Below are 24,513 nucleotides of genomic sequence, written 5' to 3'. Positions count from 1 at the left end.
TGGCAACGTGCCAATGTGCTCTCGATCCTCTGAAAGGACAGCTTTTGATGTGCTGAGAGCACAGAGGCTCAGGAAATCCATGCTGACAAATGCATTATCCTATGTAGAAAACAATAAACCAGCATCCTATGACAGGGACACATGTGCCAATTGAGCTCTGTCCCTCTTTATGTAGGAGGAGTCCAAGGAATCAAGAGAGATAACCCAGACCCTCCACTCTGATCTTCAACTGCATCCACTGCATCCTGAATGCCCAAGACCTCAAACTCCTTAGCCCAGGGACTGTGGGTCTAGGGGAGGATCTCATAAGGTTTTTCTTCAGTAGATCTTGGCTACTCACTATGCTGAGATGTGTACTCACGTGTTTGGGACTCCTGCCCCAGCCAAGCGTTGGATGTAGTTGGAGGTGGAGAGAAGACATCTAGATCTTCACAGATATTAGGTATGGCCTACATGTGACCATGTCAATTTCTTCATTGGCTAAAGGAAGAAACAGAGAAAGGAAATTGTGTGTGTGTGTGTATGTGGTCATGTGCATGCTTTCCCTCCAAGTTTCCCATTCCTAACTAGAGCTTCCATGACACAGTGTAGATGAAGGCAAGATATCTTTCATTAGATTGAGGCTTCTGACTATTAATGTCTCCTACATAGTTAAAGACTTTTTAAGACAAAGAGTCAGCTTGAGCATTTATTTCATGCATCATTGTAGTCTTTGAAACGTTGGATTACATCTTAATCCTGCACACATTCTTAAGATGAGGGCTCCATCTGGGAGAAAAAACTTTCCATGGAAAAGGCTGGGCCCCACATGTCCATGCACTTTGCCAAGTGCTTAACAGAACACGCAATTGTTGGTAAGAGACACTGGGGTCCTTGGAGAGACCAAAAGGACACCACTAGGGCCTCACAGCAGCCTGGCATGCACATTGATTGGCTCGGTTTGGATTGCTCAAGCCATTTGCTTTAAATAATCACAGATCAACACTCTTTTTTATGTGTTGCTCATTTCCATTTATAATTCCATTAACTCTTGAAATAATTGAGGGTGCTTTCCTATATATTTTACAGTTTTTTCTTGGGTTGATTCCTGTTACTGAATTTCAGAGTCATAGAGTTTTCTCCTTTTATATTTTCATGTATTTGTTCTTTTAATTGTACATTTTTATGAGGTATAGTTTCATATTTGACATATGTATACAATGTGTACTGATCGAATCAAGGAAGTTAACATTACCCTTTCGTTGGCGTTTTTGGACTAATGGATGATAATTGAACATATTTATAGGGTACAGTGTGATACTTCTATTCATGTATACAATGTGTGCTGATTAAATCAGACAATGCTTCTATCTTCTCATCATTACTCTGTGCTTGCAGTCTTTAAGCTTCTCTCTTCTAGTTATTCAGGAAATAAATCATAGAAAATGGCAAGCTGTAGTCACCCCATTTGCTGTAGAACATTAGAATGTATTACTTCTTTTATTTGAGGTACAGAGAATTGAACCCTATGCTTTGTACATACTAGAAAAGTACTCTACTTCTGACCTATAGCCTCAGCCCTTTTTATTGTACTTTCTATTTACAAAAATCCATTTTATTACATTTATTTATATGACCTTGTGCATCTATGTGTGTGGGTGTGCATATGCCAAAATGTGCATGTGGAAGTCAGAGGAGAGCTTGTAGAAGTTGCTTTTCTCTTCCCACTCTGTGGCTCCTAGGCATTGAACTCTGATGATCAGTATGTGCAGCAAGCATCTTTACCATTGACTTATCATGCGGATCCTACACTTCCTATTTTTTGAGACAGGGTCTTACTAAATCACCTAAGTTGGGCTTGAACTTGCAATCTCCCTGTTTTAGCCCCCCAAGTACCAGTGATTATAGGCCCGTGCCACCAGGCAGAACCTATTGCTTCTAGTGCTGTTATATAACTGGGATGAATAAGGGAAGTGTTTCTCCCTATGAGCCAATCTCCCAGAATCCTTAAATCTACTTTATAATAAATCTGTCTTCATGCTGTTCTACAAACACAAGGAATCAAAACAGTTTTTCATGAGCCTCATGTTGTTTAGCCTATGGTAGGTTATCCTTTGCTTTGGGACTGGCTACAGAATACTGTGCCTCCAGCACAGACGGAGATCTACCACCAGGGTCCTGTGGTGTCACTGTCTCATTTTGTAGGTGAGGAGGATCTAGAGAGGAGAGGTGTTTTAAAATGTTACAGAACAAGTGTGTGGCAGTCTAGGACTCTGACTCCATGGTGCTTTGGAAAGGAGCTAGAAGTTCTTTTCAACTTTCAGTTTCTGGAATGTAGTTAATGAAAGAGAGGTTTTATGGCAGCCTGTGTGCCAGCCTAGCCTGGTGAGTATGAGTGTTCTAGATTCTGGGCTCTCAGAGCTGCTCACATACCTCCAGACATAGCTCAAGTAGCACAGCCTGTATGCCCGCCCAGGCAGAAACAACAAGAAACTCCATTTCCATCATTTATTGATTACCAGTGAATTAGACATCCCCCCACCATACCAATCAAAATGAACACTGAGTATCTGGAGGACTGACTTACCAACTCTTCCTACCTGATCTGAAATCAACCAGGCTTGAGCAACAACAAAACCAAAAACAACTCCAATGCAACAGAGGCAGGGTAGAATCTACATTAAATGCACAGTCGGTGAAAGATGTTTAAATGCCCAAGATACAGCATAGAAAAATAAAGAATATGAAAGGCAAAGAGTATGCTCCTATACTGGTCCTATAGGAATGCTCTCCAATGAGAATTACCTAGATGAACCCCAGGATGAAGAATTTAAGAGAACAATAAATATGGTCAAGGAATTCAAATATCAGGCTTTGAAGATATAGTAGAGGACTTGGACCACTCAAACAAAGCATGTAATAAATTAAAAACAACACATGAAAGGAATATATAGGAAATTTGAGATAACATGGAACATCTATGAGTAAATCAAATCTATGAATTTGGCATAAAAGGAATAGAAGAAGGAGGAGAATCCCAAGTCAATGACATCGACAGATACTCAAGAGGCTCATAGAAAGCTTCCCTGGATTAAAAGCCTTTCATATAGAAACAAGAAGCACATAGAATATAAAACAGACAGAACTGAAAATCAAACTACATAGAGAACATTGTACTTAAACCGTGAGTAAATAGCACAAAGAAAGGGTATTGGAAGCTAGAAAGGGAATACCATGAGCCACATATAAAAGACACTCACCAGAATAGTATCTGGCTCCTCAATTGAAGCAGGAAGAGCTTAGAGCAATATGTTCCAAGGTTTAACACTACCCCAGATGACTTTACCCAACAAAACTATAACCATAGTTGAAGGAGAAAGAAAAACATTACATGATATAAATGAATAAAAAGATTCGTGTCCACCAAACCAACCTTACAGAAAATACTGGAAGCAATCCTTCAAACTAAAGAAAGGGTAAATATAGTCAAAAGGTCACAGAAAGAAAATAAATTAAAATATAATGATAGAAACACAAAATAGGACTAACAACACAAACAAAAACCAGAAAAAGCAAACAAACCAAAACCAAAATAACAGCAATGAATATACCTTTCAGTAGTAACTTTAAATATAAATGGCCTCTACTCCCCAAACAAAAGACACAGGTTAGTTGACTGGGTGAACAAATAAAGAACATCTTTTTGTGTTCTATAAGAAACCTATCTTACATTTAAGACTAGGCACTAGGTTAGAGTGAAAGGACAGATGGAAATATTCTAAGCAAGTGGAAGAGAAGCCAGAGGTATTCTAATACTTGCCAAAAGAGTTTTCAAGAAAAACTAATTAGAAGAGATATATAGTACAATTAATTAGATGAAGGGAATAATTGACCAAGAGCACATTACAATTCTGAACAAAATATGCCAAACTCTAGCACACACAATTTTGTAGAAAGCATGCAACTGGACTTCAACACACAGATTAACCTCAACTCAGTAATTATAGGTAATTTCAATACCCACTTTCTTCAACAGATGCATCATCTGAACAAAACAAGAACAGAGAAATATTAGATGACACTATATATCAAATGGACCTAACATATCTCCAAAATATTCTAACCAAACGCCAAAGAATATATATTCTACTCAGTAACTGATGGACATTTCTCTAAAACAGAACACATACTAGGACAGAAAATAAATCTAAACAAATAAAAACCTGAAATAACTCTGTGCAACATATCAGATCAGAATGCAAAAAAGCTTAAAAGTCAAGGGCAAAAGAACCTTTAGTAACTACATGGAATCATGGAGATTCAGCAAGTCATTACTGAATGATGAATGGGTCAAAACCAGAAATCACCAAAGAAATAAAAAAATTTGCTGGAATGAAATGAAAATGAAAACACAACCCATAAAACCTCTGAGACATATTAAAAGCAGCCCAAGGAGGAAAATTTATAACTCTAAATGTCTACATTAAAAATTAGGAAAGAGCACAAATAAATGACTTAACAATGCAACAAAAGAATTTGGAAAAATGAAGAACAACTTAATTCCAAATCCTGTAGACAAGAAGGAATAACAAAAATCAGAGCAGAAATCAATGAAACAGAAACAATGGAAACAATACAAAGAATCAATAAATCTAGGGGATACTTCTTTGAAAGGATAAACACGACAGACAGACCTTTGGCTCAATAACCAAAAGAAAGAGATGACCCAAGTTAAAGGAATCAGAAATGAACAAGAAACATAACAACAGTTGCCACAGAATTTCAGAATATTATAAAGGAGTATTCTAAAAACTTATGTTCAATTAAGTTAGAAAATCCCAAAGAAATGGATGTTTCTAGATTAATTGAAATTACCAAAGTTAAGCCAAGAAGGGATCAACAATGTAAACAGACCCATAAAAACTAGGGAGATTGAAAAAGTAATAAAAAAAACCCTTCAGACTTAAAAATGAAACCCTCCAAAACGAAAACCAGATTCAGATGACTTCACACAGAATTCTACCAGATCACAATGATTTACAATGAATACTTTTTAAGTTATGAAAGAAAAAAAGGAAGGAAGAAGCAAAGAAGGAAGAAAAAAGAAAGAAAGGAAAGAAGTAAATAAAAGAAAGAAAGGGAAGACAGACTGACAGGTAGGAAGGAGGGAAGGAAGGAAGAAAGGAAGGAAGGAAGGAAAGAAAGAACAAGGGATACTTCTAAACTCCTATGATGTCAATATTACTCTAATCCTCAAAACATAAAGAGTCAAAACAAATGCTCTAATTAAAAATGAATTCTCAAAAGAAGAAATTAAAAACTTAGAACTCTCAAAAGAAGAAATAAAGATGGTTAAGAAATATGTTTAAAGGTGTTCAACAACCTTAACAACTAGAGAAACACAGATTAAAACTACTCTGAAACCTCATCTTATCCCAGTAAGAATGACTAATATCCAGACAATAATAACTTACAGTCAATTATGGCGAGAGTTTGGTGAGAAGGAAACCTTATCCATGGAGGATGGGATTGCAAATTGGTACAACCACTATAGAAATCAGTGTGGAGATTTCTCGAAAACCCTGAAACTATATCTACCATATGCCCAGCTATATCACTCCTTGGCATATGTCCAATGTGTGTGTGTGTTTGTGTGTGTGTGTGTGTGTGTGTATACATACACACATCCATATACATATATTCTCTCTCTGTGTGTATGTGTTGGGAAAAGGAGCTGGTTATTGTTTTTTCAACTTGACACAAGCTGGGAAAGGGAATCTCAGATAAAAAAATGTTTCCATCAGACTGACCTGTGGACATACTTGTGAAGCATCTTCTTGATCAGTGATTTATGTAGGAGAGACCTTCTCACTGTGGGCAATATCACTCCTGGAGGGGAAGTCCTAGGATGTATAAGAAAGCAAACTGGGTAATCTATGTAAAAGAAGCCAATAAACAACTTTCCATTGTGGTCTCTGCTTCTGTTACTCTCTCTGGGTTCCTGGTTGAAATTCTACATTGGTTCCCCTGTGTAGACTGCTAGTTGTAAGGTGGATTAAGCACCTTTCCCCAAGATGCGAACTAGAAATGTGTGCACATATTTAGAGTTTTGCTACATAGGGTGCTTCCCTGAAGAGCCATACACTATCTAGCAAAAATTCCAATGCCAGGCACAGGAAACCTCTCGAGTTGTTAGTTGGAGGAAATACAAGAAAGTTCCAAAATAATATGGACTATTAGCATTGCCTTTGGTTGCCATCCAGAACTTGGACCTTCTGGGTAAGGATACCATGATATTTGGACAGAGAACTTGGAGGAATTGAACCAGAGCTCTGGAAGCCTCCTCCCTGAGGACTGGCTCCCATATATTATTGGAAGGTGCTTTGCAAACAGCAAAGGGAGAGGAGCAATCTGTAATCACACCCAGCTGTAAAGGCCATGAACCACAACATCAGTTCCAACAAGATATCCCTAATGGTGCTATAGTGCCACATTTGTCTTGTAGGTAGCCAACAACTGTCTAGTTGGACTTAATGCCTGCTCAATGTAAGGGAATTCATACCTGGTACTGTAATTTAGCCAACTGCCTATGGTTGGAGAGCTCATAGATCCTAAAGAAGAGAGCTTTCTTCTCCTTGAGATCTTTGGTCCCTGATTCACTGTCCAAGTGGTCATAGAAGCTTGAATTATGAGTGCTATTCTTAGTTATCTTCTCTAAGTTTTAATCCTCTTATCCATTGTCCCTTGAATTCCCCAGATCTTCTTTCACTCTGTCTCCCTGTTTGCCCCTCTCTTGGATGTCACTGACACAATTCTATTCCAGTATTTATTAGGTTTGGCTGCCAGCCTCACTTGCCCCAGCTTCCCTCTTCAAACTGCTCCCATTTGGATCACTTAAAAACACAACTGTGGCCTTTTCACCCACGCCCCATCTTCGAATCTTTCAGTAATTCACATGACCCCTAGATAAACTTAGCATTTAATGAAGGGTTTTTTTTTGTTCTTTTTTTTTATTAGATATTTTCTTTATTTACATGTAAATTTCTCCATTCCCAGTTTCCCCTCCAAAAAACAAAGAAACAAACAAAAACAACAAAAACAAACCCCTGTTGCCTTCCACTTCCCCATGCCTGCCACCCCGCCCTCTCCCACTTTCTGGCCCTGGCATTCCCCTACACTGGGGCACAGAACCTTCACAGGGCTGAGGTCCTCTCCTCCTACTGATGATCGAATTTGCAATCCTCTACTATACACATGCTGCCTGAACAATCAGACCCCTCCATGTGCAGTCCTTGGTTGGTGGTTGAGACCCTGGGAGCTCTGAGGGTACTACTTAGTTCATATTGTTGTTCCTCCTAAGGGGCTGCAAACCCCTCAGCTCCTTAATGAAGGTTTTTTGATAACCTGGCTCCTGCATTCTCCTCTGTACCATCTGGCATCACCTCTGCTGCTTAAAGTTCTTCAAGCAGCCCACATTCTTCCTACATGTTTGTCTCTACGTGTGCTCACACCCTTGCCTGGAATGTTCTTCCTCACCTTGTGAGTTCTTCTTGCCTCTCAATATGTGAGTGAATGTCTGTCCTTCCTGTGAAGCTTTAGACATCTACGATGTAGTTGATTCTTCTGTTTAGGCTCCTAGTGATGCTTGAGGAAATCTGAATAATATTACTGCACTTGGTATTTGAAGAAGTTTGGATATGTGTTCAGTTGCTTGAAGAAACTATGAAGAAACAGTGCATATTCTATAGAGCTGCAGCAAAGCAAATCCAGGAAACCTATGGCTTTGTGGCAGCTTAAGACCAACAATTTCATCTTTGCCCAAACTACCTCTCCTCCTCCCCTTGTCTTGGTTCTTGCTGATTATTTTCACACATGTGGCTGCATTCACATCTGAACCACACTGAATTAATTTGACAAATAAATGTCACGAGTTACAATGTCAAATGCGATTTCCTCAGCCCAGACTTATAAGATCATTTGAAAGCATCTTACTGATTTCATGCATCCTTTAGCCAGTTATAAATTTAAGTGTCCCTGCCTTTCTCCAGGAAGCTTCCAGGCACAGCTTTGGGGAAACTCTCCTTGGTCTTATCAATCTCTTGGAAATACGGCTGTGTTTTGTGAGCAGTGGAAGAATACTGTTGAGCATGAGCCAAAAGGTCCTGGCCAAAGGGCAGAACCGGCATCTCTGTGTCCCCAACATGGCATGCTTAGCAAATATTCTTTCTTGGAAGACTAAAGTGGGAAAGGCCATTCTTTGTCTGATTTCAACATCATTTCTTGGATCAAGCCACCTTTTCTGGTTTATTATTTATCATGTGTATGTGTGTGTCTGTGCATGTGTAAGAGCACTTGGATGCCAGCAGAAACTAGAAGAGAGCATAGAATCATTAGTTCCCTTGGAGCTGGAGTTCTAGGCAGTTGTAAGTTGTCCTTTTTCATCAGTACAGAGAACAAAACTCTACTTTTCTGAAAGAGCAACAAGTGTTCTTAACCACTGAGGCATCTTTCTAGCTCCTTAAGAAAAATTTATTACACACAGGTGCACATGCATTCTCTGTCTCTGTCTCTGTCTCTGTCTCTGTCTCTGTCTCTCTCTCTCTCTCTCTCACACACACACACACACACACATGCACACTAGGGCTCAAAATAGGTTTTCTGAGGCTCACATAGAGTTTGTGTTTCAATTATGCTAATGTTGGTTGCTCCTCAGGGACAAATTTTCAGTTTGAACTGACTACCCTTTAGGTTCAAAGTTTCTCTGGAAAAGATCCTTATTCTCCATTTCTGTGAGAGAGTCTGCAGGCTCTTTTACTGCTGGCTGTGGGCCCCAACAGTGCAGATATCTCTTACTAAAGCATAGGCTTACTCTCCTAACTAGCTGGGACTTAGCAGAATCCCCTTTGACACTCAGCAGGCATCTGCTCCAGACATCTCTAGAGGTTAAACTAGCTCAGTGTCCCAGAGGAGCCTGGTCTCACCCTGATGTTCTGTGTTGGACTAGTTATTTAGTCAATGCTCGTGTGACCAAATGGGTCTTGTTATTACTAATGTGCCACATTGTTCCTACACTTTTACAGCTTGTGAAAACCATTCTTTAAGATTTCCTCAAGAAACTAACCTTGTAAATGTAGACACCCATCAAGACAGGAAATAGGCTTACATCTTAACACAAAAAGCTGTGTTCATTTGTAATCAGAGCATGGGGTAATTTCTGGAAACTCTTTAAACTTATCATTCTTTTCAATTCCCATTCATGTTTTGATTGCTGAACTATTCCTCCAGTAAAATATATCTAAATATTGATTATATTCTGTAGGGAAGAAATTTCAATCATATCCATGAAAACCAAAATCGTCCTTGGGGGCTGTTGCTCCCCTTCTTGGATGCTTTCTTGAAGCCTGTGGCTGGCCGCTGAATGGCTTTCTTATCTTTGATCATTCTCCTACCTTCTGATGTCCCTTTCTCTGTATCTTAGGTAATATTTGAAAAGATTTCTTTAATCAATCATTCCTTCAGTTAGCTCTGTTCATTCAGCAGAATTTCAAAGTAAAGTGAAATTAAATCAAAGCTTGCAGGCCCTGCCAAATTCCAATCCCACTAACCTGGCCAAATGGACTTGGAGACAATGTTCTCTAGTAGAAACTTGAATGGTTTCCTGTTGGTTAAAAATTCTTTCCAGGAGATGTCAGGAAAGTAAGCCAGAGGAAGCATTTTTAGGTTTAACTAATTAATACTTTAGACAAATTGAGGCTTTTATGATAGAAACCACTGTTGACTTGAGAGAAAAGGCTGAGGAAGGACTGTCAAGTGGCTGTCCAGAATTCACAAGGAGGTTATAAGGACAATCAATATACATTCTACTGAGACCACCCTTTTGAAGTTCTATACGCCAAAGACAGAGCAGACTTTGCTTGTGAGCTGATGTGCTCAGCTGAAGTGGGAATGTGCCACGTGCTTTGTCCTTTTTATAAAGTGTTAACCTCAGGCTGAACATGCAGTGGGATGGCTCTGACCCATCAGAGTCTGACAGGCCGCCAGCGGAGTTCTTTCCCTGCCAGTGCCCCAGCCTTGTGCTTGGTTTTGAGCTCTGTTAAGTTTTCATCTGATATTTGTTGAGTTCTTTGTGTTAAGATCAATTAACTTATACCTAGGTTTGGTTGGAAGGCAAAAGAAATACTAATTTATTTCTTTTTAAGCCAGTGTTGGCCAGTCCCATCCATTAATTGTAATAGGGAGCTGTGGACTTCAGGTTGTTGATAACTTCCATTAGTTATTCCATCTGGCTGCATGGGAAACACAGGCCTAGGCAAATAGGAAGAACAACTGAATAACTGGTTAGGATGTTAAGAAAGGTTTATGAGAACAGAGATCTAGTTCCTATGGCATGTGATGGGGGCTGAAACAGCCTTGGTCTGCTCTGTTCATTGTAAGGTGTGCCAACCTCAATGATGAGTTTGGTTTTGAAAGAATTAATTTGCAATAAAGCAAATACTCTAGTAGTATTTCAAATTGTCTTTTGAAATCACCTGGACTCATTACTGGGAAAGAAGTTATTCTTTCCCAAATGCTATTCTCTGAATTTTACCTTATTTTTTTTATCATGTTAGTGAAATATTAAAGGAAAAATGGAAAGGGGTAACAAACAGCCAGAATACTGTTTGGGCTCTGTGTCCTCATATGAGAAATAAGATGGTTTACAAACTTTCTTTCAGCTTTGCGAGTTTAGTAATGGAGCGCAGTTTGGTGGAGAGAGCAATGCTAACTAGCGTCCAAAGGAGTATGCTACTTAAGTGGCTATGCAGCTTCTTAGATGATACATAGAAACATTAAGCTAATGGCAGATTAAAGAGGCTCTATGTAGATTATTGTTACAAAAAATAACTTGTAAATGTTCTATTAGTCAATCTTTTAACATTGAGTAACATAGAACTAAAAGACAAGCTGAAGTTGTTGTTGTTTTTCTTTCTTTGTCATGGCCCAAATATATTGAAGGATTTACAGCTCACTGAATTACCATGACTGGCTTGCCCAGCAACAGCTGCATCTTTTGTTTAAACACTACAGCTGATAGAGACATAGCTTTGTTCAATCAACAGGTGATTACAGCACAATGCCAAGAGAAAGAGACAAAATGTGTATGAACTCCAGAGGGAATCACTGTGAAGACACTTCACTGAAGAGACATTCATTACCCTTCCATCCCAAAACAGTGGGAGCCACTGCCCAGAGGGAGGGAGAGGAGTTTCTTCCTAAACCTCATTAATTAGAAAGGAGAGCCAAGTCCGGACCAAGGTCTACGGTTCATATTAAGAGGAAGAATCCTACTTTTTCCATCTTTAATTTCTATGATTGTGCAAATCTAAATTAAAAACACTAGAATGTTCAAAATGTTTGACATGTATTTTTCAAGCCACAACAAAATGCTCAATATAGTACATTATGTACAGAAGGAGAAAAAAAAAAACAAACTTAACACCAGCTTTATGAAATTAAATTACTAGGAAACTAGCCACTAGCTCAGATTTCAAGCTTTTGTCTTAAATACTAATATTAAAAAAGAAAGAAAAAAAATACTAAACCAAAACAAAAGCCTAATTCTTGGACAGTTAAATGGTTCTTGAAGCACATGCATATTTTATGAATAAAGTCATAGACAGCTTACTTCTCACAACATGAAAATAATTTTACATATGTCTGTTTAATGAAATATGCTCGTTGGAAACCGTCTATGTCTTTTCCAGTACCTCACTGATGTCAAATCTATCCTCAAGTTCATTTTTTTCTCTCTATGTAATATGCCATTTCCTACTTTTCCTATCTGGACCTGTGTACTTCAAAAACTTGGGGGTATGTGTTCAGAAATTCCAAGTATCTTTTTCTTATAAGAAGTGATGGATCAATAATAAAATCAAGAGACATTAAAGGAACCCCACTGCCAAGGATTTTACGAATGAAACAAATAGAGCTTTCATTAAAGTAGTCATTTTTGGAGACAAGATACTTGCATGATTTGGTTTCAGCTCTAACTGAGGTTGGGACTTGTCTTTTGGAAAGCATTTTATATCCAGTGACTGGGGCAATGTCATAAAACTGATTCTTGAGATTGTATAGTCTGCTTTCGAAGGTGAAGTGTCTGTTTAACTTAATGATCTACCTTGTTCAGCAGACTTCATTTATTTATCAGTCAAGCTTTTGGCAAGAGACACAAGTCACTCTGGGAGTGTGTGTGTGTGCGCGTGTGTGTGTGCGTGTGTGCGTGTGTGTGTGTGTGTGTGTGTGTGTGTGTGTGTGTGTGTGTGAGAGAGAGAGAGAGAGAGAGAGAGAGAGAGAGAGAGAGAGAGAGAGACAGAGAGACAGAGAGACAGAGAGACAGAGAGAGAGAGAGAGTGAGACAGAGAGACAGAGAGAGACAGAGAGAGACAGGGAGAAGCATGGATTGCTGAGATCTGAAAAGTCAAATGAAGAACACCAAGCCTCACCTTCGATGAAATCAGTCTATAACAACCCAAGTCATTCTTTGAGGACTAGCTGTGAGGGTGAGGTATAGCTCCTTCTGAGTCACAGAAAGGGAGGCAGGACTTTCACCGGGAGATGGTGATGGTGTGGCAAAGTACAATTGGTCAAGGATTTACGGGCTCGGGGTTGGCTCAGACACTGTATCTAAGCTTATGTGCTACACAATAAACTCAGATCTGCACCCTGATGCTGGCCTCTGGAGTCTGATTCCCAGAATTTGTCATGTGACTCTGTTGACTCTTAACCCCCTCCAAGTCCTGTTCCCACATATATGTGTATTTATTATTATTTATATGTTATATATTTAATTATATGTATCATGTTTCATATACATGAAGTAATTGGGTTCATTATGAAGTATTTCATGTATTTGTCATTATACTTTGTTCTTTTAAAATATTTATTTATTATTTATCATGTGCATGGATATTTCATCTGGCTATATATCTGTGCACCATGTACATGTGGTTCCTGTGGAGGTCAAAAGAAGGTATTGGATTCCCTGGAACTGTAGTGGTTTTCAACTTTCCTAATTCTGTGACTTTAAATTTTTTTTTTTTTTGGTTTTCTTTGAGGCAAGGTTTCTCTGTATAGCCCTGGCTGTCCTGGAACTTACTCTGTAGACCAGGCTGGCCTTGAACTCAGAAATCCGCCTGCCTCTGTCTCCCAAGTGCTGGAATTAAAGGTGTGCGCCACCACTGCCCAGCATGCTGTGACGTTTTAATACATGTTGTGGTGACCCACAACCATAAGATTTTTTTTTTGTTGCACTTCATAACTGTAATTTTGCTACTGTTGTGAATTGTAATGTAAGTATCTGATATGCAGGATACATGTATGACTCATATATAAAGGTTGTTTGAACTCCCAAAAGGGTCGCCACCCACAGGTTGAGCATCACTGTCATAGATGGCTGTGAGCTGCCGTGTGGGTGTTTGGTGAACAACTCAGGTCCTCTGGAAGAGCAGACAGTGCTCTTAACCACAGAGCCATCTTTCCAATGTCTGTCTTTGTTCTTGTTTGCCCTTCTCCCTGAATGTCTCCCCTATTCCCCCCACCCTCTCTTGCTTGTTTCCTTTCTCACCATGTATCCAGTCCTCTGCTTTCATGTCACAGATGCTCCATTGTCCTTTGACCCCCTGATCTCCTCTCACATAAGACCCTTTCATTTCCTCTCACAGACCCTTTCTACATTGTGAATATTTTTGATACATGCAAATTAAGACATTTTCATCGTTAATTAGCATTCAGAAAAACAATTTTTTTTTTGGTTGAGACTAAGGGGTTGAGTAAAATGCAAAATGGCAAATCAAAAGTGTGCATGCACATGCTTTTATGGCATGATCTCCATGTCTGATGTACACAGATGAGTGAAATAGTCTTAAGAGTTACCTTGCATTTGGGTATGGGAGGATTAAAGGTAAAATTAATAATCTGTAATAATTGAAATCTGCCTACTCGGGAGTTTTTTTTCACTGAGCCAAGTTTAATGACTCAGCAGGTTCAATGTGCTTTATTTTTTCTGGAAAATAGACATGTGATCAATAATCATCAGCAACAAGGGTGAGAGAGACAGTTGAGCCTGAGTGTGCTCTGGAAAGCACTACAAGAATCAGTCACCATGTCTTGCTTGATGAACGGGGGTCTGTATTAGCCAACTTGGCATCTACTTCTTCTGTGTACTTGGGCCATCTTTCATCTAACAGAAGAAAATGGACTTTTTCTTTTTGGTGTTGTAGAGGGTCCAGATTTGGTTCTCAGCACCAGCATAGAAGCTTACAACCATCTGTAACTATAGTTCCAGGTGATCTGATGCCTTCTGACTTCCACAGGCACTGGGTATGTACATGGTCTATACATACATGCAGACAAACACTTACATACAAAAAGTAAAATATATAAATAGCTTTAAAAACCTATTTTTGAACATTAATTGTGCCTTTTGCAGAATTCCAGAACTAGAAAGGCTGGCATGTGAAGATCACTGTGGGTTTGAGGCCATGACACTGTATAAGCAACAATAGCTGATATGAAGTTGAACTTTGAGAGTTTCTGCAAATTTGCTATCATTTTAGACATTCAGCATTAGTAGTGATGAGGCAAGTATGGTGTTCATACTTATAGGCTACATATAGAATATGAGGCAGTGTACACCTAGGGTGTTCATGCTAAAGTGTTTATAAAATAATTTATTATTCATATGTCAATGCCTTTGTTTTCTTATTCTATATTCATTGTTAATTACATGATTCCTTTACATTTTCTGCAGTATTTTAGTTGAAATCAGAAGCACTGTTATCCTGCAAGTGCTATGAGGTTTAATCGAGCCCTATTTATTCATACATACAGGTACATGCTCATTATATTTCATCTCATTTCAAGAAATCTTAATGGAAATTAATTTTTGTAATTTCATATTAGTTGGTTAACAGATTGCTCTCTTTCCATATTCTAGATATGCTGAATATTCCCTTAGTATTAATCACTCTCATAGAACGTTTATCTTATCCTCCTTATTCATTGTTAGGTTTACCTCTGTATTAGAAATCATGACAGAAAAAGAATATTTTGTTCCATGAGTTAATGTCTAGGAAACAGTACAACTCCATGGTCTGTCATATGTTTACATTTTCTTCACAAGACATGATAATCAAATAATCAAATGCCCTGAGATTTTAATCAGAAAATTGGTAATGAGAAATCCCAAAGCATTTTTTTTTTTTTTTTTAGTGTTCTAACATTTCCCTGAATGTCCTATTAAGCAGTGGCCAAGCAGCTGCTCACTCGGTTTTTGAGGACAGAGGATGAGAGGGTGAAGATTTTGGTGTGAAGCAAACTACTTGTTCGTAGGTTTTTAATTGTTTTCGGTTGAAATGTAGTTTATGATTCATGGACATAAATCGTATAGTCCAAGATTATCTATTGAAAGGCCTCGTAAAATTAGCTGAGATTGTTATATCATTTAATTTTTCAACAACAACTTTGGGCCAGATGTTACTGTCCCCCTCCTTCCTGTTAACAAATGAATAAACTGGTGAAAAATTGTCTGAGTTAAGGATTCCGATGAGGCAAAACATAGGTTGTGACCCATGGAGACAGGATGGCATATTCTAACTAATGCTGTGTACGCCATAAATTATATGCAGAAGCTTTCACCCCCAAGGTCCCAGTATCAGGGATGAGGTGTTTATGAGATAGATTCTGATGAGGACAGGAGGATAAGGACCCCATAATGGGGTTAAGACCCATTATATTTTGAATATAATTAACACCCCCATAAGCCTGTGACAGTGCTGTTTTGGGAGATAGTGGGAACTTCAGAGAGTGTGACAGATTGGCTGGGCCTGTGCTTAGAAAGTTATACCTGGTCCCTGGCTCTTTCTTCTGTTTCTTTTCTGTCCATCACGAGACAAGTGACCTCTGCCAACAGAATCTCTGCTCTTTACTTTGTTTGTATGAGTTATTTTGTCACAGTGATGAAAAGTTTGATAAAATATTCATGTGAAGAGACGGCTCAGCATGTGAACCTACAGCAAGAGGGTCCCTCGCTGCAAGAAAGCCCTTCCCCAGGCGCTGCACATTGGCTGGCCACATCTTAATCTTGAATTTCCAGCTTCGGGGAGGAAAATCCTTTTGCTAAGTGTTCCAGTCTCTGACATTTTATTTTAGCAGTCTACCTAGGGTGAGTGAGATGGCAACTTTAGGAACAGCAACCCCAGCTCTGTTCAGAGAATTTCTTCTTACTTTGAAGATTCCTAGGGGAGAAGAGAAAGAGGAAACTGCTTGACTTTCACCATGTGGAATAAAGTGTGTGCGTGTTATCAATACTGGAAACAATGATAACAAGTGGATAATTTTATTTAAACAGGAAAATAAGAGATGGAACCCTCTCTCTCAGGTCTCTGGCCAAGGATCAAAGCAATCACATAGCAAACAAAACGTTCAGTCTGGAAGTTTCCAAAAAGTGACAGTGAGTTACATTGTCTTTTATTCTTCTCAGTACAATCTCTCCAGACTAAACAACCACAAAATTCCTGGTGTCAATCATATGAAGTAACAGAGTTTTCTGAATAGAGGATTCTAGTAGGTGATAAATTGTCCACTTGGATCAGACGAGTGAGTTCAAATAATATTTATTCCACATTTCTCAAACCTTACTATCTCAGTGTTCTCCTTCCCCCTTTTGTTACTGAAAATATTTTTCCATACAATATATTCTGATCACATTTGCGGCTCCCTAATCTCCTCCTGGATCCTCCCCACCCCTGTACCTACCCAACTCAATGTCTTCTTCTTTTCTTTTTGTATAACGAACAGACAAATATGAAATGAAACCAGAATAAAAGAAAATAGACAGACAAACAGAAAAAAAAAGAAAAAAATGTGAGGGAACACATACATGCATGGGAACACACACACATACATACACAAACACACAAACACACACACACAAACACACGTACACACACGTACACACACAAACACACACAAACATACATGCAAACACACACAAACATACACACATAAACACACACAAAAACACATACATACATATACATACACACACACAAAAACACACACAAACACACATACACACACACACACAAACACACTCCCCTCAAAACCCATAAAATCCACAAAATAGAACACTATAATATATAAGCAAAAGACCTGTAAGATAAAAATGCCCCCTCCAAAACCTTTAGGAAACAAAATACCTGCAAAAATATCATTGAGTTAGTTTTTTGTTGGCCATTTACTGTTAGGCATGAAACCTGCTCCTAAGTATGGTTTTGTATATGTAAAAAGTCTCCATTGGGAGGAAAAAAACCCTCATGTTTCCTCAGTGAGAGCTTGTCAGTTGGAGATAGCTACTGGGTTAGAGATGGGACCTTGTGCCCAGTTCCCCTGAGAAGCTGGGACCCCGTCTGGCTTAGACCTGTGCAGGTCCTGTGCATGCTGCCATGTTCTCTGTGTGGTCCTATGTGCATTGGTCTTGTTGTGTATGTAAGACACCATTTTCTTGATGTCTTCTAGACTTACTGGCTCATAGAATCTTTCCACATCCTCTTCCTGAGGAGAGGGGTTTGATGTAAACATTACTCTCGGACTGCTTCAAGGTCTCTGCCTCCCTGCACATTGTTCAGTTGTGGGTCTGTATCTTTCTGTATTAGTTCCTACCTACTGCAAAGGCAGTGTCTATGATAATAGCTGAATGAGACCTGATTTATGGGTATAGCAGAATGCCATTAGATTATATAGCAGACTACCATTTTATTGTTACATTCCTTTAACAGAACAATAATAGTATTTAGTTTTCTCCTTGGTTTATGCCCTATCTGCTTCAAGTTCTTGGCCATCTGAGTAGTATCAAGTGTAGATTCTGTATCATGAAATGGGCCTTAAATCCAATCAGATAGTGATTGGTCACTACTTTTGTGCCACCACTGCCCAAGGATCAAGTATCTTGCAAGAATGCCACCATTGTAGATTAAAGGGTTTGTAGTTGTGTACTTTGCACAGAACCAAAACAGAAAGGTAAACAAGGGATTATTACTCAGCTGTTAAAAATTAAATTTTTAGATAAATAAATGGAGCTACAGAAAAATCTTGAGTAAGGTAACAAGACAAATATGATATATGTTCTATTATATGTGAATGTTAGTGGCTTTTAAGCCTTTGATAGGCATGCTGTATTCCATATAACTGGAGAGGTTGGGTATAAAGTGAGGAACTAGTAGAGAGAGAAGGATCTCCCAGGAAGGGAAATAAACTATAGTTATAGAGGGTTGGGTGATGGGTCAGGGAGGCTGAAATGGAAGGATTAAATGGGGGGGGGTGGGAACAGGGGGCTAAGGGAGAGAATATATAGGATAAGACAGTTAACACTAAGGGCCACTTGAGGGGTCATATAGAAACTTACTACAGCAGAAGCTTCTTAAAATAAATCCATTTACAAATGAAATGGAAATGAAACCACCAAATAGTAAAGGAGACAAAGCCCTGACTAGATTTCTCTGCCTCAAGAGCCAGAAATGGGTTATATCTAATTTAGTTTTTGGCCAAAGGGGTCCCATGGCATCCTACAGACAACTCAGGCTATTGTCAAGGCTATTGGTTGCTCTCCGATGATAAGGCCCTATTACTGAAGACAACATCTATGTAACTCATTGAACCCAGAAGAGTCAAGCTGGTGCCTTAATAGAGCTTTCATCTCTCAGTGTTCATGATAGTATTTGTATTCTTCTACTGCTGGTCAACAATTGGTTGACCAACACCATTTGTTGAAGATTTTTTTCAGTGTGTATTTCTGTCTTCTTTGTCAAAAACCAAGTGTCCTTAGGTGTGTCTGGGTCTTTGATATGATTCCAACAGTCAACATGTCTGTTTTTATACCAATATCATGCTGTATTGGCTGAAAGACAAAAACTAAATAATCACTTCATTAGATGTGTAAAAGACCTTTGACAAAAATCCAATACCACTTCAAGATAAAAGACCTAGAAAGACTAGGAGTAAACGAGACATACCCCACCACAACAAAGGCAATTTACAGCAAGTTACCCTCAAAATATATTTTTAGGCTATTGAGAAAGGTATTGTTTCCTTGATTTCTTTCTCAGTTCATTGGTCATTTGTGTATAGTTAGGCTACTTGTTTATATGTGTTAAGTTTTTATCCTGCTCTATTCAGGAAAGGGCTTATCAGGTGTAGAAGGGTTTTATGGTGGAGCTTTTAGGGTCATTTATGTATAGAATGACATCATACTCTACATCTTTCTTTCCTATTGTTTCCCCTTGATACCCTGCTGTTGTCTTATGGATCTCGCTAAGATGTCAAGCATTACATTGAACAGGTATGTCAAAAGTAGACCTCCTTGTTTTGTTCTTAACTTTAGTGGAAATGCTTTGAGTTTTTCTTCGTTTAACTTGAACAGTTATGGGCTTGCTGTAAATTGCCTTTGTTGTGGTGGGGTATGTTTTGTTTACTCCTAGTCTTTCTAGGACTTTTATCTTGAAGTGGTATTGAATTTTTGTCAAAGGTCTTTTATGCATCTAATGAAGTGATTATTTAGTTTTTGTCTTTCAGCCTGTTTATGTGGCAGATTACATTTATTGATTTATGTATGCTGAACTATCCCTACATCATTGGGATAAAGCTTTCTTGATAATAGTGGATGATCTTTTTGATGTGTTCTTGGATTTGGTTTACATGTATTTTATTGAGAATTTTTGCACCTATGTTCATAAGGGAAATTGGTGTGTAACTTTCTTTCTTGAGTTTTTGTGTGGATTGGGCGATTGTGTTCTCATAAAAAGAATAAGGAAATGTTCTCTTTATTCCTATTTTGCAGAATAATTTGAGGAGTATTGTCATCAATTCTTGAAGGTCTGGTAGAATTCTTTGATGAATTCACCTGACCCTGGGACAGATGTTTTTGGCTGGGAGACTTAATTGCTGCTTTTTGTTCACTAGGGTTTATATGTCTGTTTGAATTGCGTTTCTTATCTAATCTACTTTGGTAGTTTATATATATCAATACATTTTCCATTTCTTTTAGGTTTTTCAGTTTGATGAAGTACAGATTTTTAAAGTGTATCCTTATGATTCTGTAGATTTCCTTTTTGTTGTTGTGATATTACCCGTTTAGTCTTTATTTCTATTAATTTGGATCTTCTCTTTCTGTCTTTTAGTTAACTTGGCTGAGGGTCAACCTTATGACTCACCCTTCATTTCATTGATTCTTTGCAGTTTCTGTCTGTTTGCTTCCTTCTATTTTATTAATTAAAGGCCAGAGTTTATTTCTCTTCATATACTCCTTTAGAGTGCTATCTTTTCTTTTTATTCTAGGCTTTCATGTTTGTTGTTAAGTGGCTAATATAAGATATCTCCAGTTTTTTTTTAATATAGGTATTTAGTGCTATGAACTTTTCTCTTGCATCACTTTTTTGGGTTCCCATAAGTTTGGATGTGCTGTGTTTCCACTTTAATCAATTTGAAAATGTTTTCCATTTCCTTTCTTATTTCTATCTTGACCTACTCTTCATTTAGTAGTGAGTTGTCCAGTTTCCATAGTTTGTATTTTTTGTTATTTCTGTTGTTGATGAAATCCAGCTTTAATCCATATTGTCAGAGGGAGTTCAAGGTGTCTTTTACATTTTTTTGTACTTGTTGAAAGTTGCTTTGTGTCCAAGTATGTGGTCAGTTTTGGAGAAAGTTCCATGATCTTCTGAGACAAAGGTATATTCTGTGTTTGGGTGAATTGTTCTATAAATATTTGCTAGTCCATTTGACTTATAATGTTATTTAACCCCAATATTTCTCTGTTTAGTTTTTGTCTAGATGATTACCTGATCATTGGCGAGTGTAGGGTATTGAAGTCACTAACTATCACTGGGCTAGAGTCAATATGTGATTTATACTGTATACATGTTTCTTTTTGAACTTCAGTGCCCTTGTGTTTGGTTCATAAATACTTAGAGTTATAATATTTGTGGTAGAATTTTCCTTTGATGAGTGTGTGCAGTGTCCTTCTTTATTTCTTCTAATTAGTTTTAGTTTAAAGTTTATTTTATCATGTAAGAAAATGGATATACTGGTTTACTTCTTGGGTCCATTTGCTTGAAATATATTTTTCCATTCCTTTACCCTGAGGTGATTCTATCCTGATGTGAATCTTTGTTTCTTGGGTGAAGCAAAAAGATAGATCCTGTTTTCAAATCCAATCTGTTAGTCTGTGTCTTCTTATTGGGAGAATCAATATCATTAATGTTGAGAATTATCGATGAGCAATGTTTGCACATTCCTGTTGTTTTGGATATATAGTGTAGGCTTCCCCCAGTTGCTGGTCTGAGATCACCTATTTCTTTGTTTTCTTGGTTGTGTTTAACCTCTTCATGTTGAAAATTTCATTTAGTGCCTTCTATACAGCTGGATTTGCACATAAATATTGTTAAATTTTTGTTTTATCTTGGATTTTTCTTTTACACTGTCTATTGTGACTGATAGTTTTGCTGAGTATTGTAGTCTGGGATGGCAACTGTTTCTTAGAGTTTATAGCATAGTTTTCCAGGCCCTTCTGGGTTTTAGAGTATCCATTGAAAAGTCAGGTGTTATTTTAATAAGTCTGCCTCTTTATGTTATTTGGTCTTTTTCCCTTGCAGCTTTTAATATTCCTTTTTTGTTCTATAAGTTTAGAGTTTTGATTATTATGAGCCATGGGGAATTTCATTTTTGGTCCTGTCTATGTAATATTCTGTAAACTTCTTATACCCTGATAGGCATCTCCTTTAGATTAGGGAAATTTTCTTCTCTGATTTTATTGAAAATATTTTCTGTGCCTTTGACCTGGGTTCTTTTCTCCTTTCTTTATTTTTATTATTTGCAGATTGTAGTGTCCCAGACATCCTGGGTGTTTTGTGCTGACATTTTTTTTAGATTTAACATTTTTTTTTTTTTTTTTAGACTGAGGTATTCATTTCTTCAACCTTGTGTTCATTACCTGCGATTTTTTTCTTCCATGTACTATTTCTTGTACTCTGTGGGTGAACCTTACTTCTAAGATTCTTTCTTAACTTCCTAAATTTTTCCTTTCCAGTTTTACCTCATTTTGCATTTTCTTTAGTTATTCTATTTCTTTGTGAAGTTCTACTTTGATGTCATGAATTGTTTTCATTATTTCATTACACTGTTGGTGTTTTTAAAGACTTCGTTATGGGACTTATTTACATCCTATTTATGGTCCTTGATCATACTCATAATAGCAATGTGGAAGTCCTTGTCTTATGCTTCAGCTATATTGCACTTCTCAGGGCTCACCGTTGTAGTGTTACTGGGTTCTGGTGGAGGTACATTGTCTTGGCTATTAATGTTTGTGCTTTTACACTGGTGTCTAGGCACTTGGGGTTGGGATGATTGTGAGTCTAGGTATTGATACCATGTCGTGTCTGTTTAGGTAAATGCTCTGTTTCTTGATTTCTGTTGCCATCTCTGGATATTAGGGAAGTGTGATAGCTCTGGGTTTCCTGGTAGAGAGTGATTCTATAGTTCAATGGCTGACAGAGAGGAACGGAGATGGGTTAGGAGAAAGAGCTGAGAATTGCTTCAGGAAAGTGCTAAGAGGATCTTGTTGATGGTTGGAGATGGGGCTCACAGGAAATTAGAGATGTTGTCTTAAGAGGGGATCCTGCAGGTAGGTTGCAATAACACAAACAAACTGTCCAGAGAGACAGAAATGAAAGGGCTAGTAGGACCCTGCATCTGAACTAAGAGTAGGAAGCTCCAGTGAATGGAGTTGAGGTGGAATGGGGGGCAGTTATAAAAAGGTTGTTATTGTGCTGTGGGTGAGAATAGAGAGATCTTAGTGGAGGGCAGGAAGGAAAGTGATTCACTTACCTGACCAAGGTTCACTGTGACTACTGGGGATTCCACGTGTTTTTAGGTATTAGCTGCTGACACAAATGAACTGGAATGGGACTGGGTTGGGGTGGGGACTGAAAGCTTCCATAGGAAGAAGGGAAGCTGGGTCCACTGCAAGGATCAGTAGAGAACCTATGAAATAAAGGTAGAGTATTAGAGCAGGCTCCTGCAAGGTGTCTGCTACAGGGCTGGGGATGAGACTCTCTCTTCTGCATTTTACTGGACCAAAGAATGCACAGACAATGTTATCACACCCACAGTTTCAGTCTTTACTTTAAAAAAAATTATTCTTATTTTATGTGTCTGAATGTTTTGCCTGCATGTATGTCTGTGTACCATGAATGCATTGCTTTTGGAGGACGGACAAAGACATGCAGTCACCTGGAACTGGAGTTACAGATGTTTTTTAGGCCACCATGTGGGTCTTAGGAATTGAACCTCGGTCCTCTGCAAGAGGAATCAGTGCTCTTAACCACTGAGCCATCTCTCCAGCTCTAGTTTCTTTTTCTTTTTGAATACTGTAAACATTTATTTTTTCAAATAAACCTATGTGATAGTTTTGATAGGTTCCTCCAAAACTCACATGTCAGAGCTGGGTGGAAAATCAGGACAGATATCTTGCTATTCATGTGCTAAGCTGGTGTGTATAACATCCTATATTTGGTGCCTACAGTCCATATTGCTGGACTTAATGTTGGAAAGAGCTATCATTTGATTTTATATAATAAACATGTATATTTTTTGTGATAGTCTCAAAGGCCCAGGTTATCCACACATATACTATTTTGTATCAACAGTTTTATGTTTAATTATCAGTCTTAGTCACTGTACTATTGCTATGAAGAGACATCATGACCAAGGCAACTCTTAGAAGGAAAGTATTTAATTAGAGGCTTCCTTACAGCTCTGGAGGTTTAGTCCATTATCATCATTACCCAGAGCATGGTGGCAAGCAGGTAGGTACTGGAGTAGTACCCAAGAGCTACATCTTGATCTGTAGCCAAGGACCAAGAGCCTGACCTGGCATGGGCTTTGGAATCCCCAAAGCCCAACCCCAGTGATGCACTTCCTCTAACAAGGCCACATCCACTTCAGCAAGGCCACACCTCTCAATCCTTATAATCTCTTCAAATAGTCCCACTCCAACGCATGGGGATGGATCTCATCAAACTACCACAATCACATTCAATAAGAACTTTTGATAAGCTACCTAAGAGAAGGAAAGATTTGTGAAAGTCCTGCAGGCCAGTACAAAGAGTGTTCTAGTCCCTACCTTGAGGATGGGATAGTGCTTGGTGCTTACTGCACAGATTCAGATTAAGCTCACCATGTTTCTTAGACCTGAATTCATATGCATACACACACACACACACACACACACACACACACACACACACACACACACACACACACACACACACATACATACATACATTCATAGATAATTTGAAAATTGTGTTTCTTTATTTGTGTGTGCCTGTGCTATGGCACATGTGTAGTGGCCAGAGGACAACTTTCAAGAATTGGCTCTCTCATTCTACTCAGGCTGTCAGGCTTGGTGCCAGACGCTTTTACCTGTTGAACTGTCTGAATTCT

General features: G+C 38.4%; 1 long non-coding RNA gene across 1 annotated transcript; it reads right to left on the bottom strand.

Moving 5' to 3' along the window:
• Nucleotides 1–385: 385 nt before the first annotated feature.
• LOC116094090 lies at nt 386–23,037 on the bottom strand. Its single transcript, XR_004119963.1, has 3 exons — nt 22,894–23,037; nt 5,790–5,882; nt 386–480 (listed from the first exon to the last, which is right to left on the bottom strand). It is a non-coding gene; the product is annotated as an uncharacterized LOC116094090 (long non-coding RNA).
• Between the last annotated feature and the right edge of the window lie 1,476 nt (nt 23,038–24,513).

The sequence above is a fragment of the Mastomys coucha genome, unplaced genomic scaffold (assembly GCF_008632895.1).
Source record: "Mastomys coucha isolate ucsf_1 unplaced genomic scaffold, UCSF_Mcou_1 pScaffold16, whole genome shotgun sequence".
NCBI lineage: Eukaryota > Metazoa > Chordata > Mammalia > Rodentia > Muridae > Mastomys > Mastomys coucha.
The sequence above is the reverse complement of the archived record's forward strand: the minus strand, read 5'-3'. Positions and strand labels throughout refer to the sequence as shown.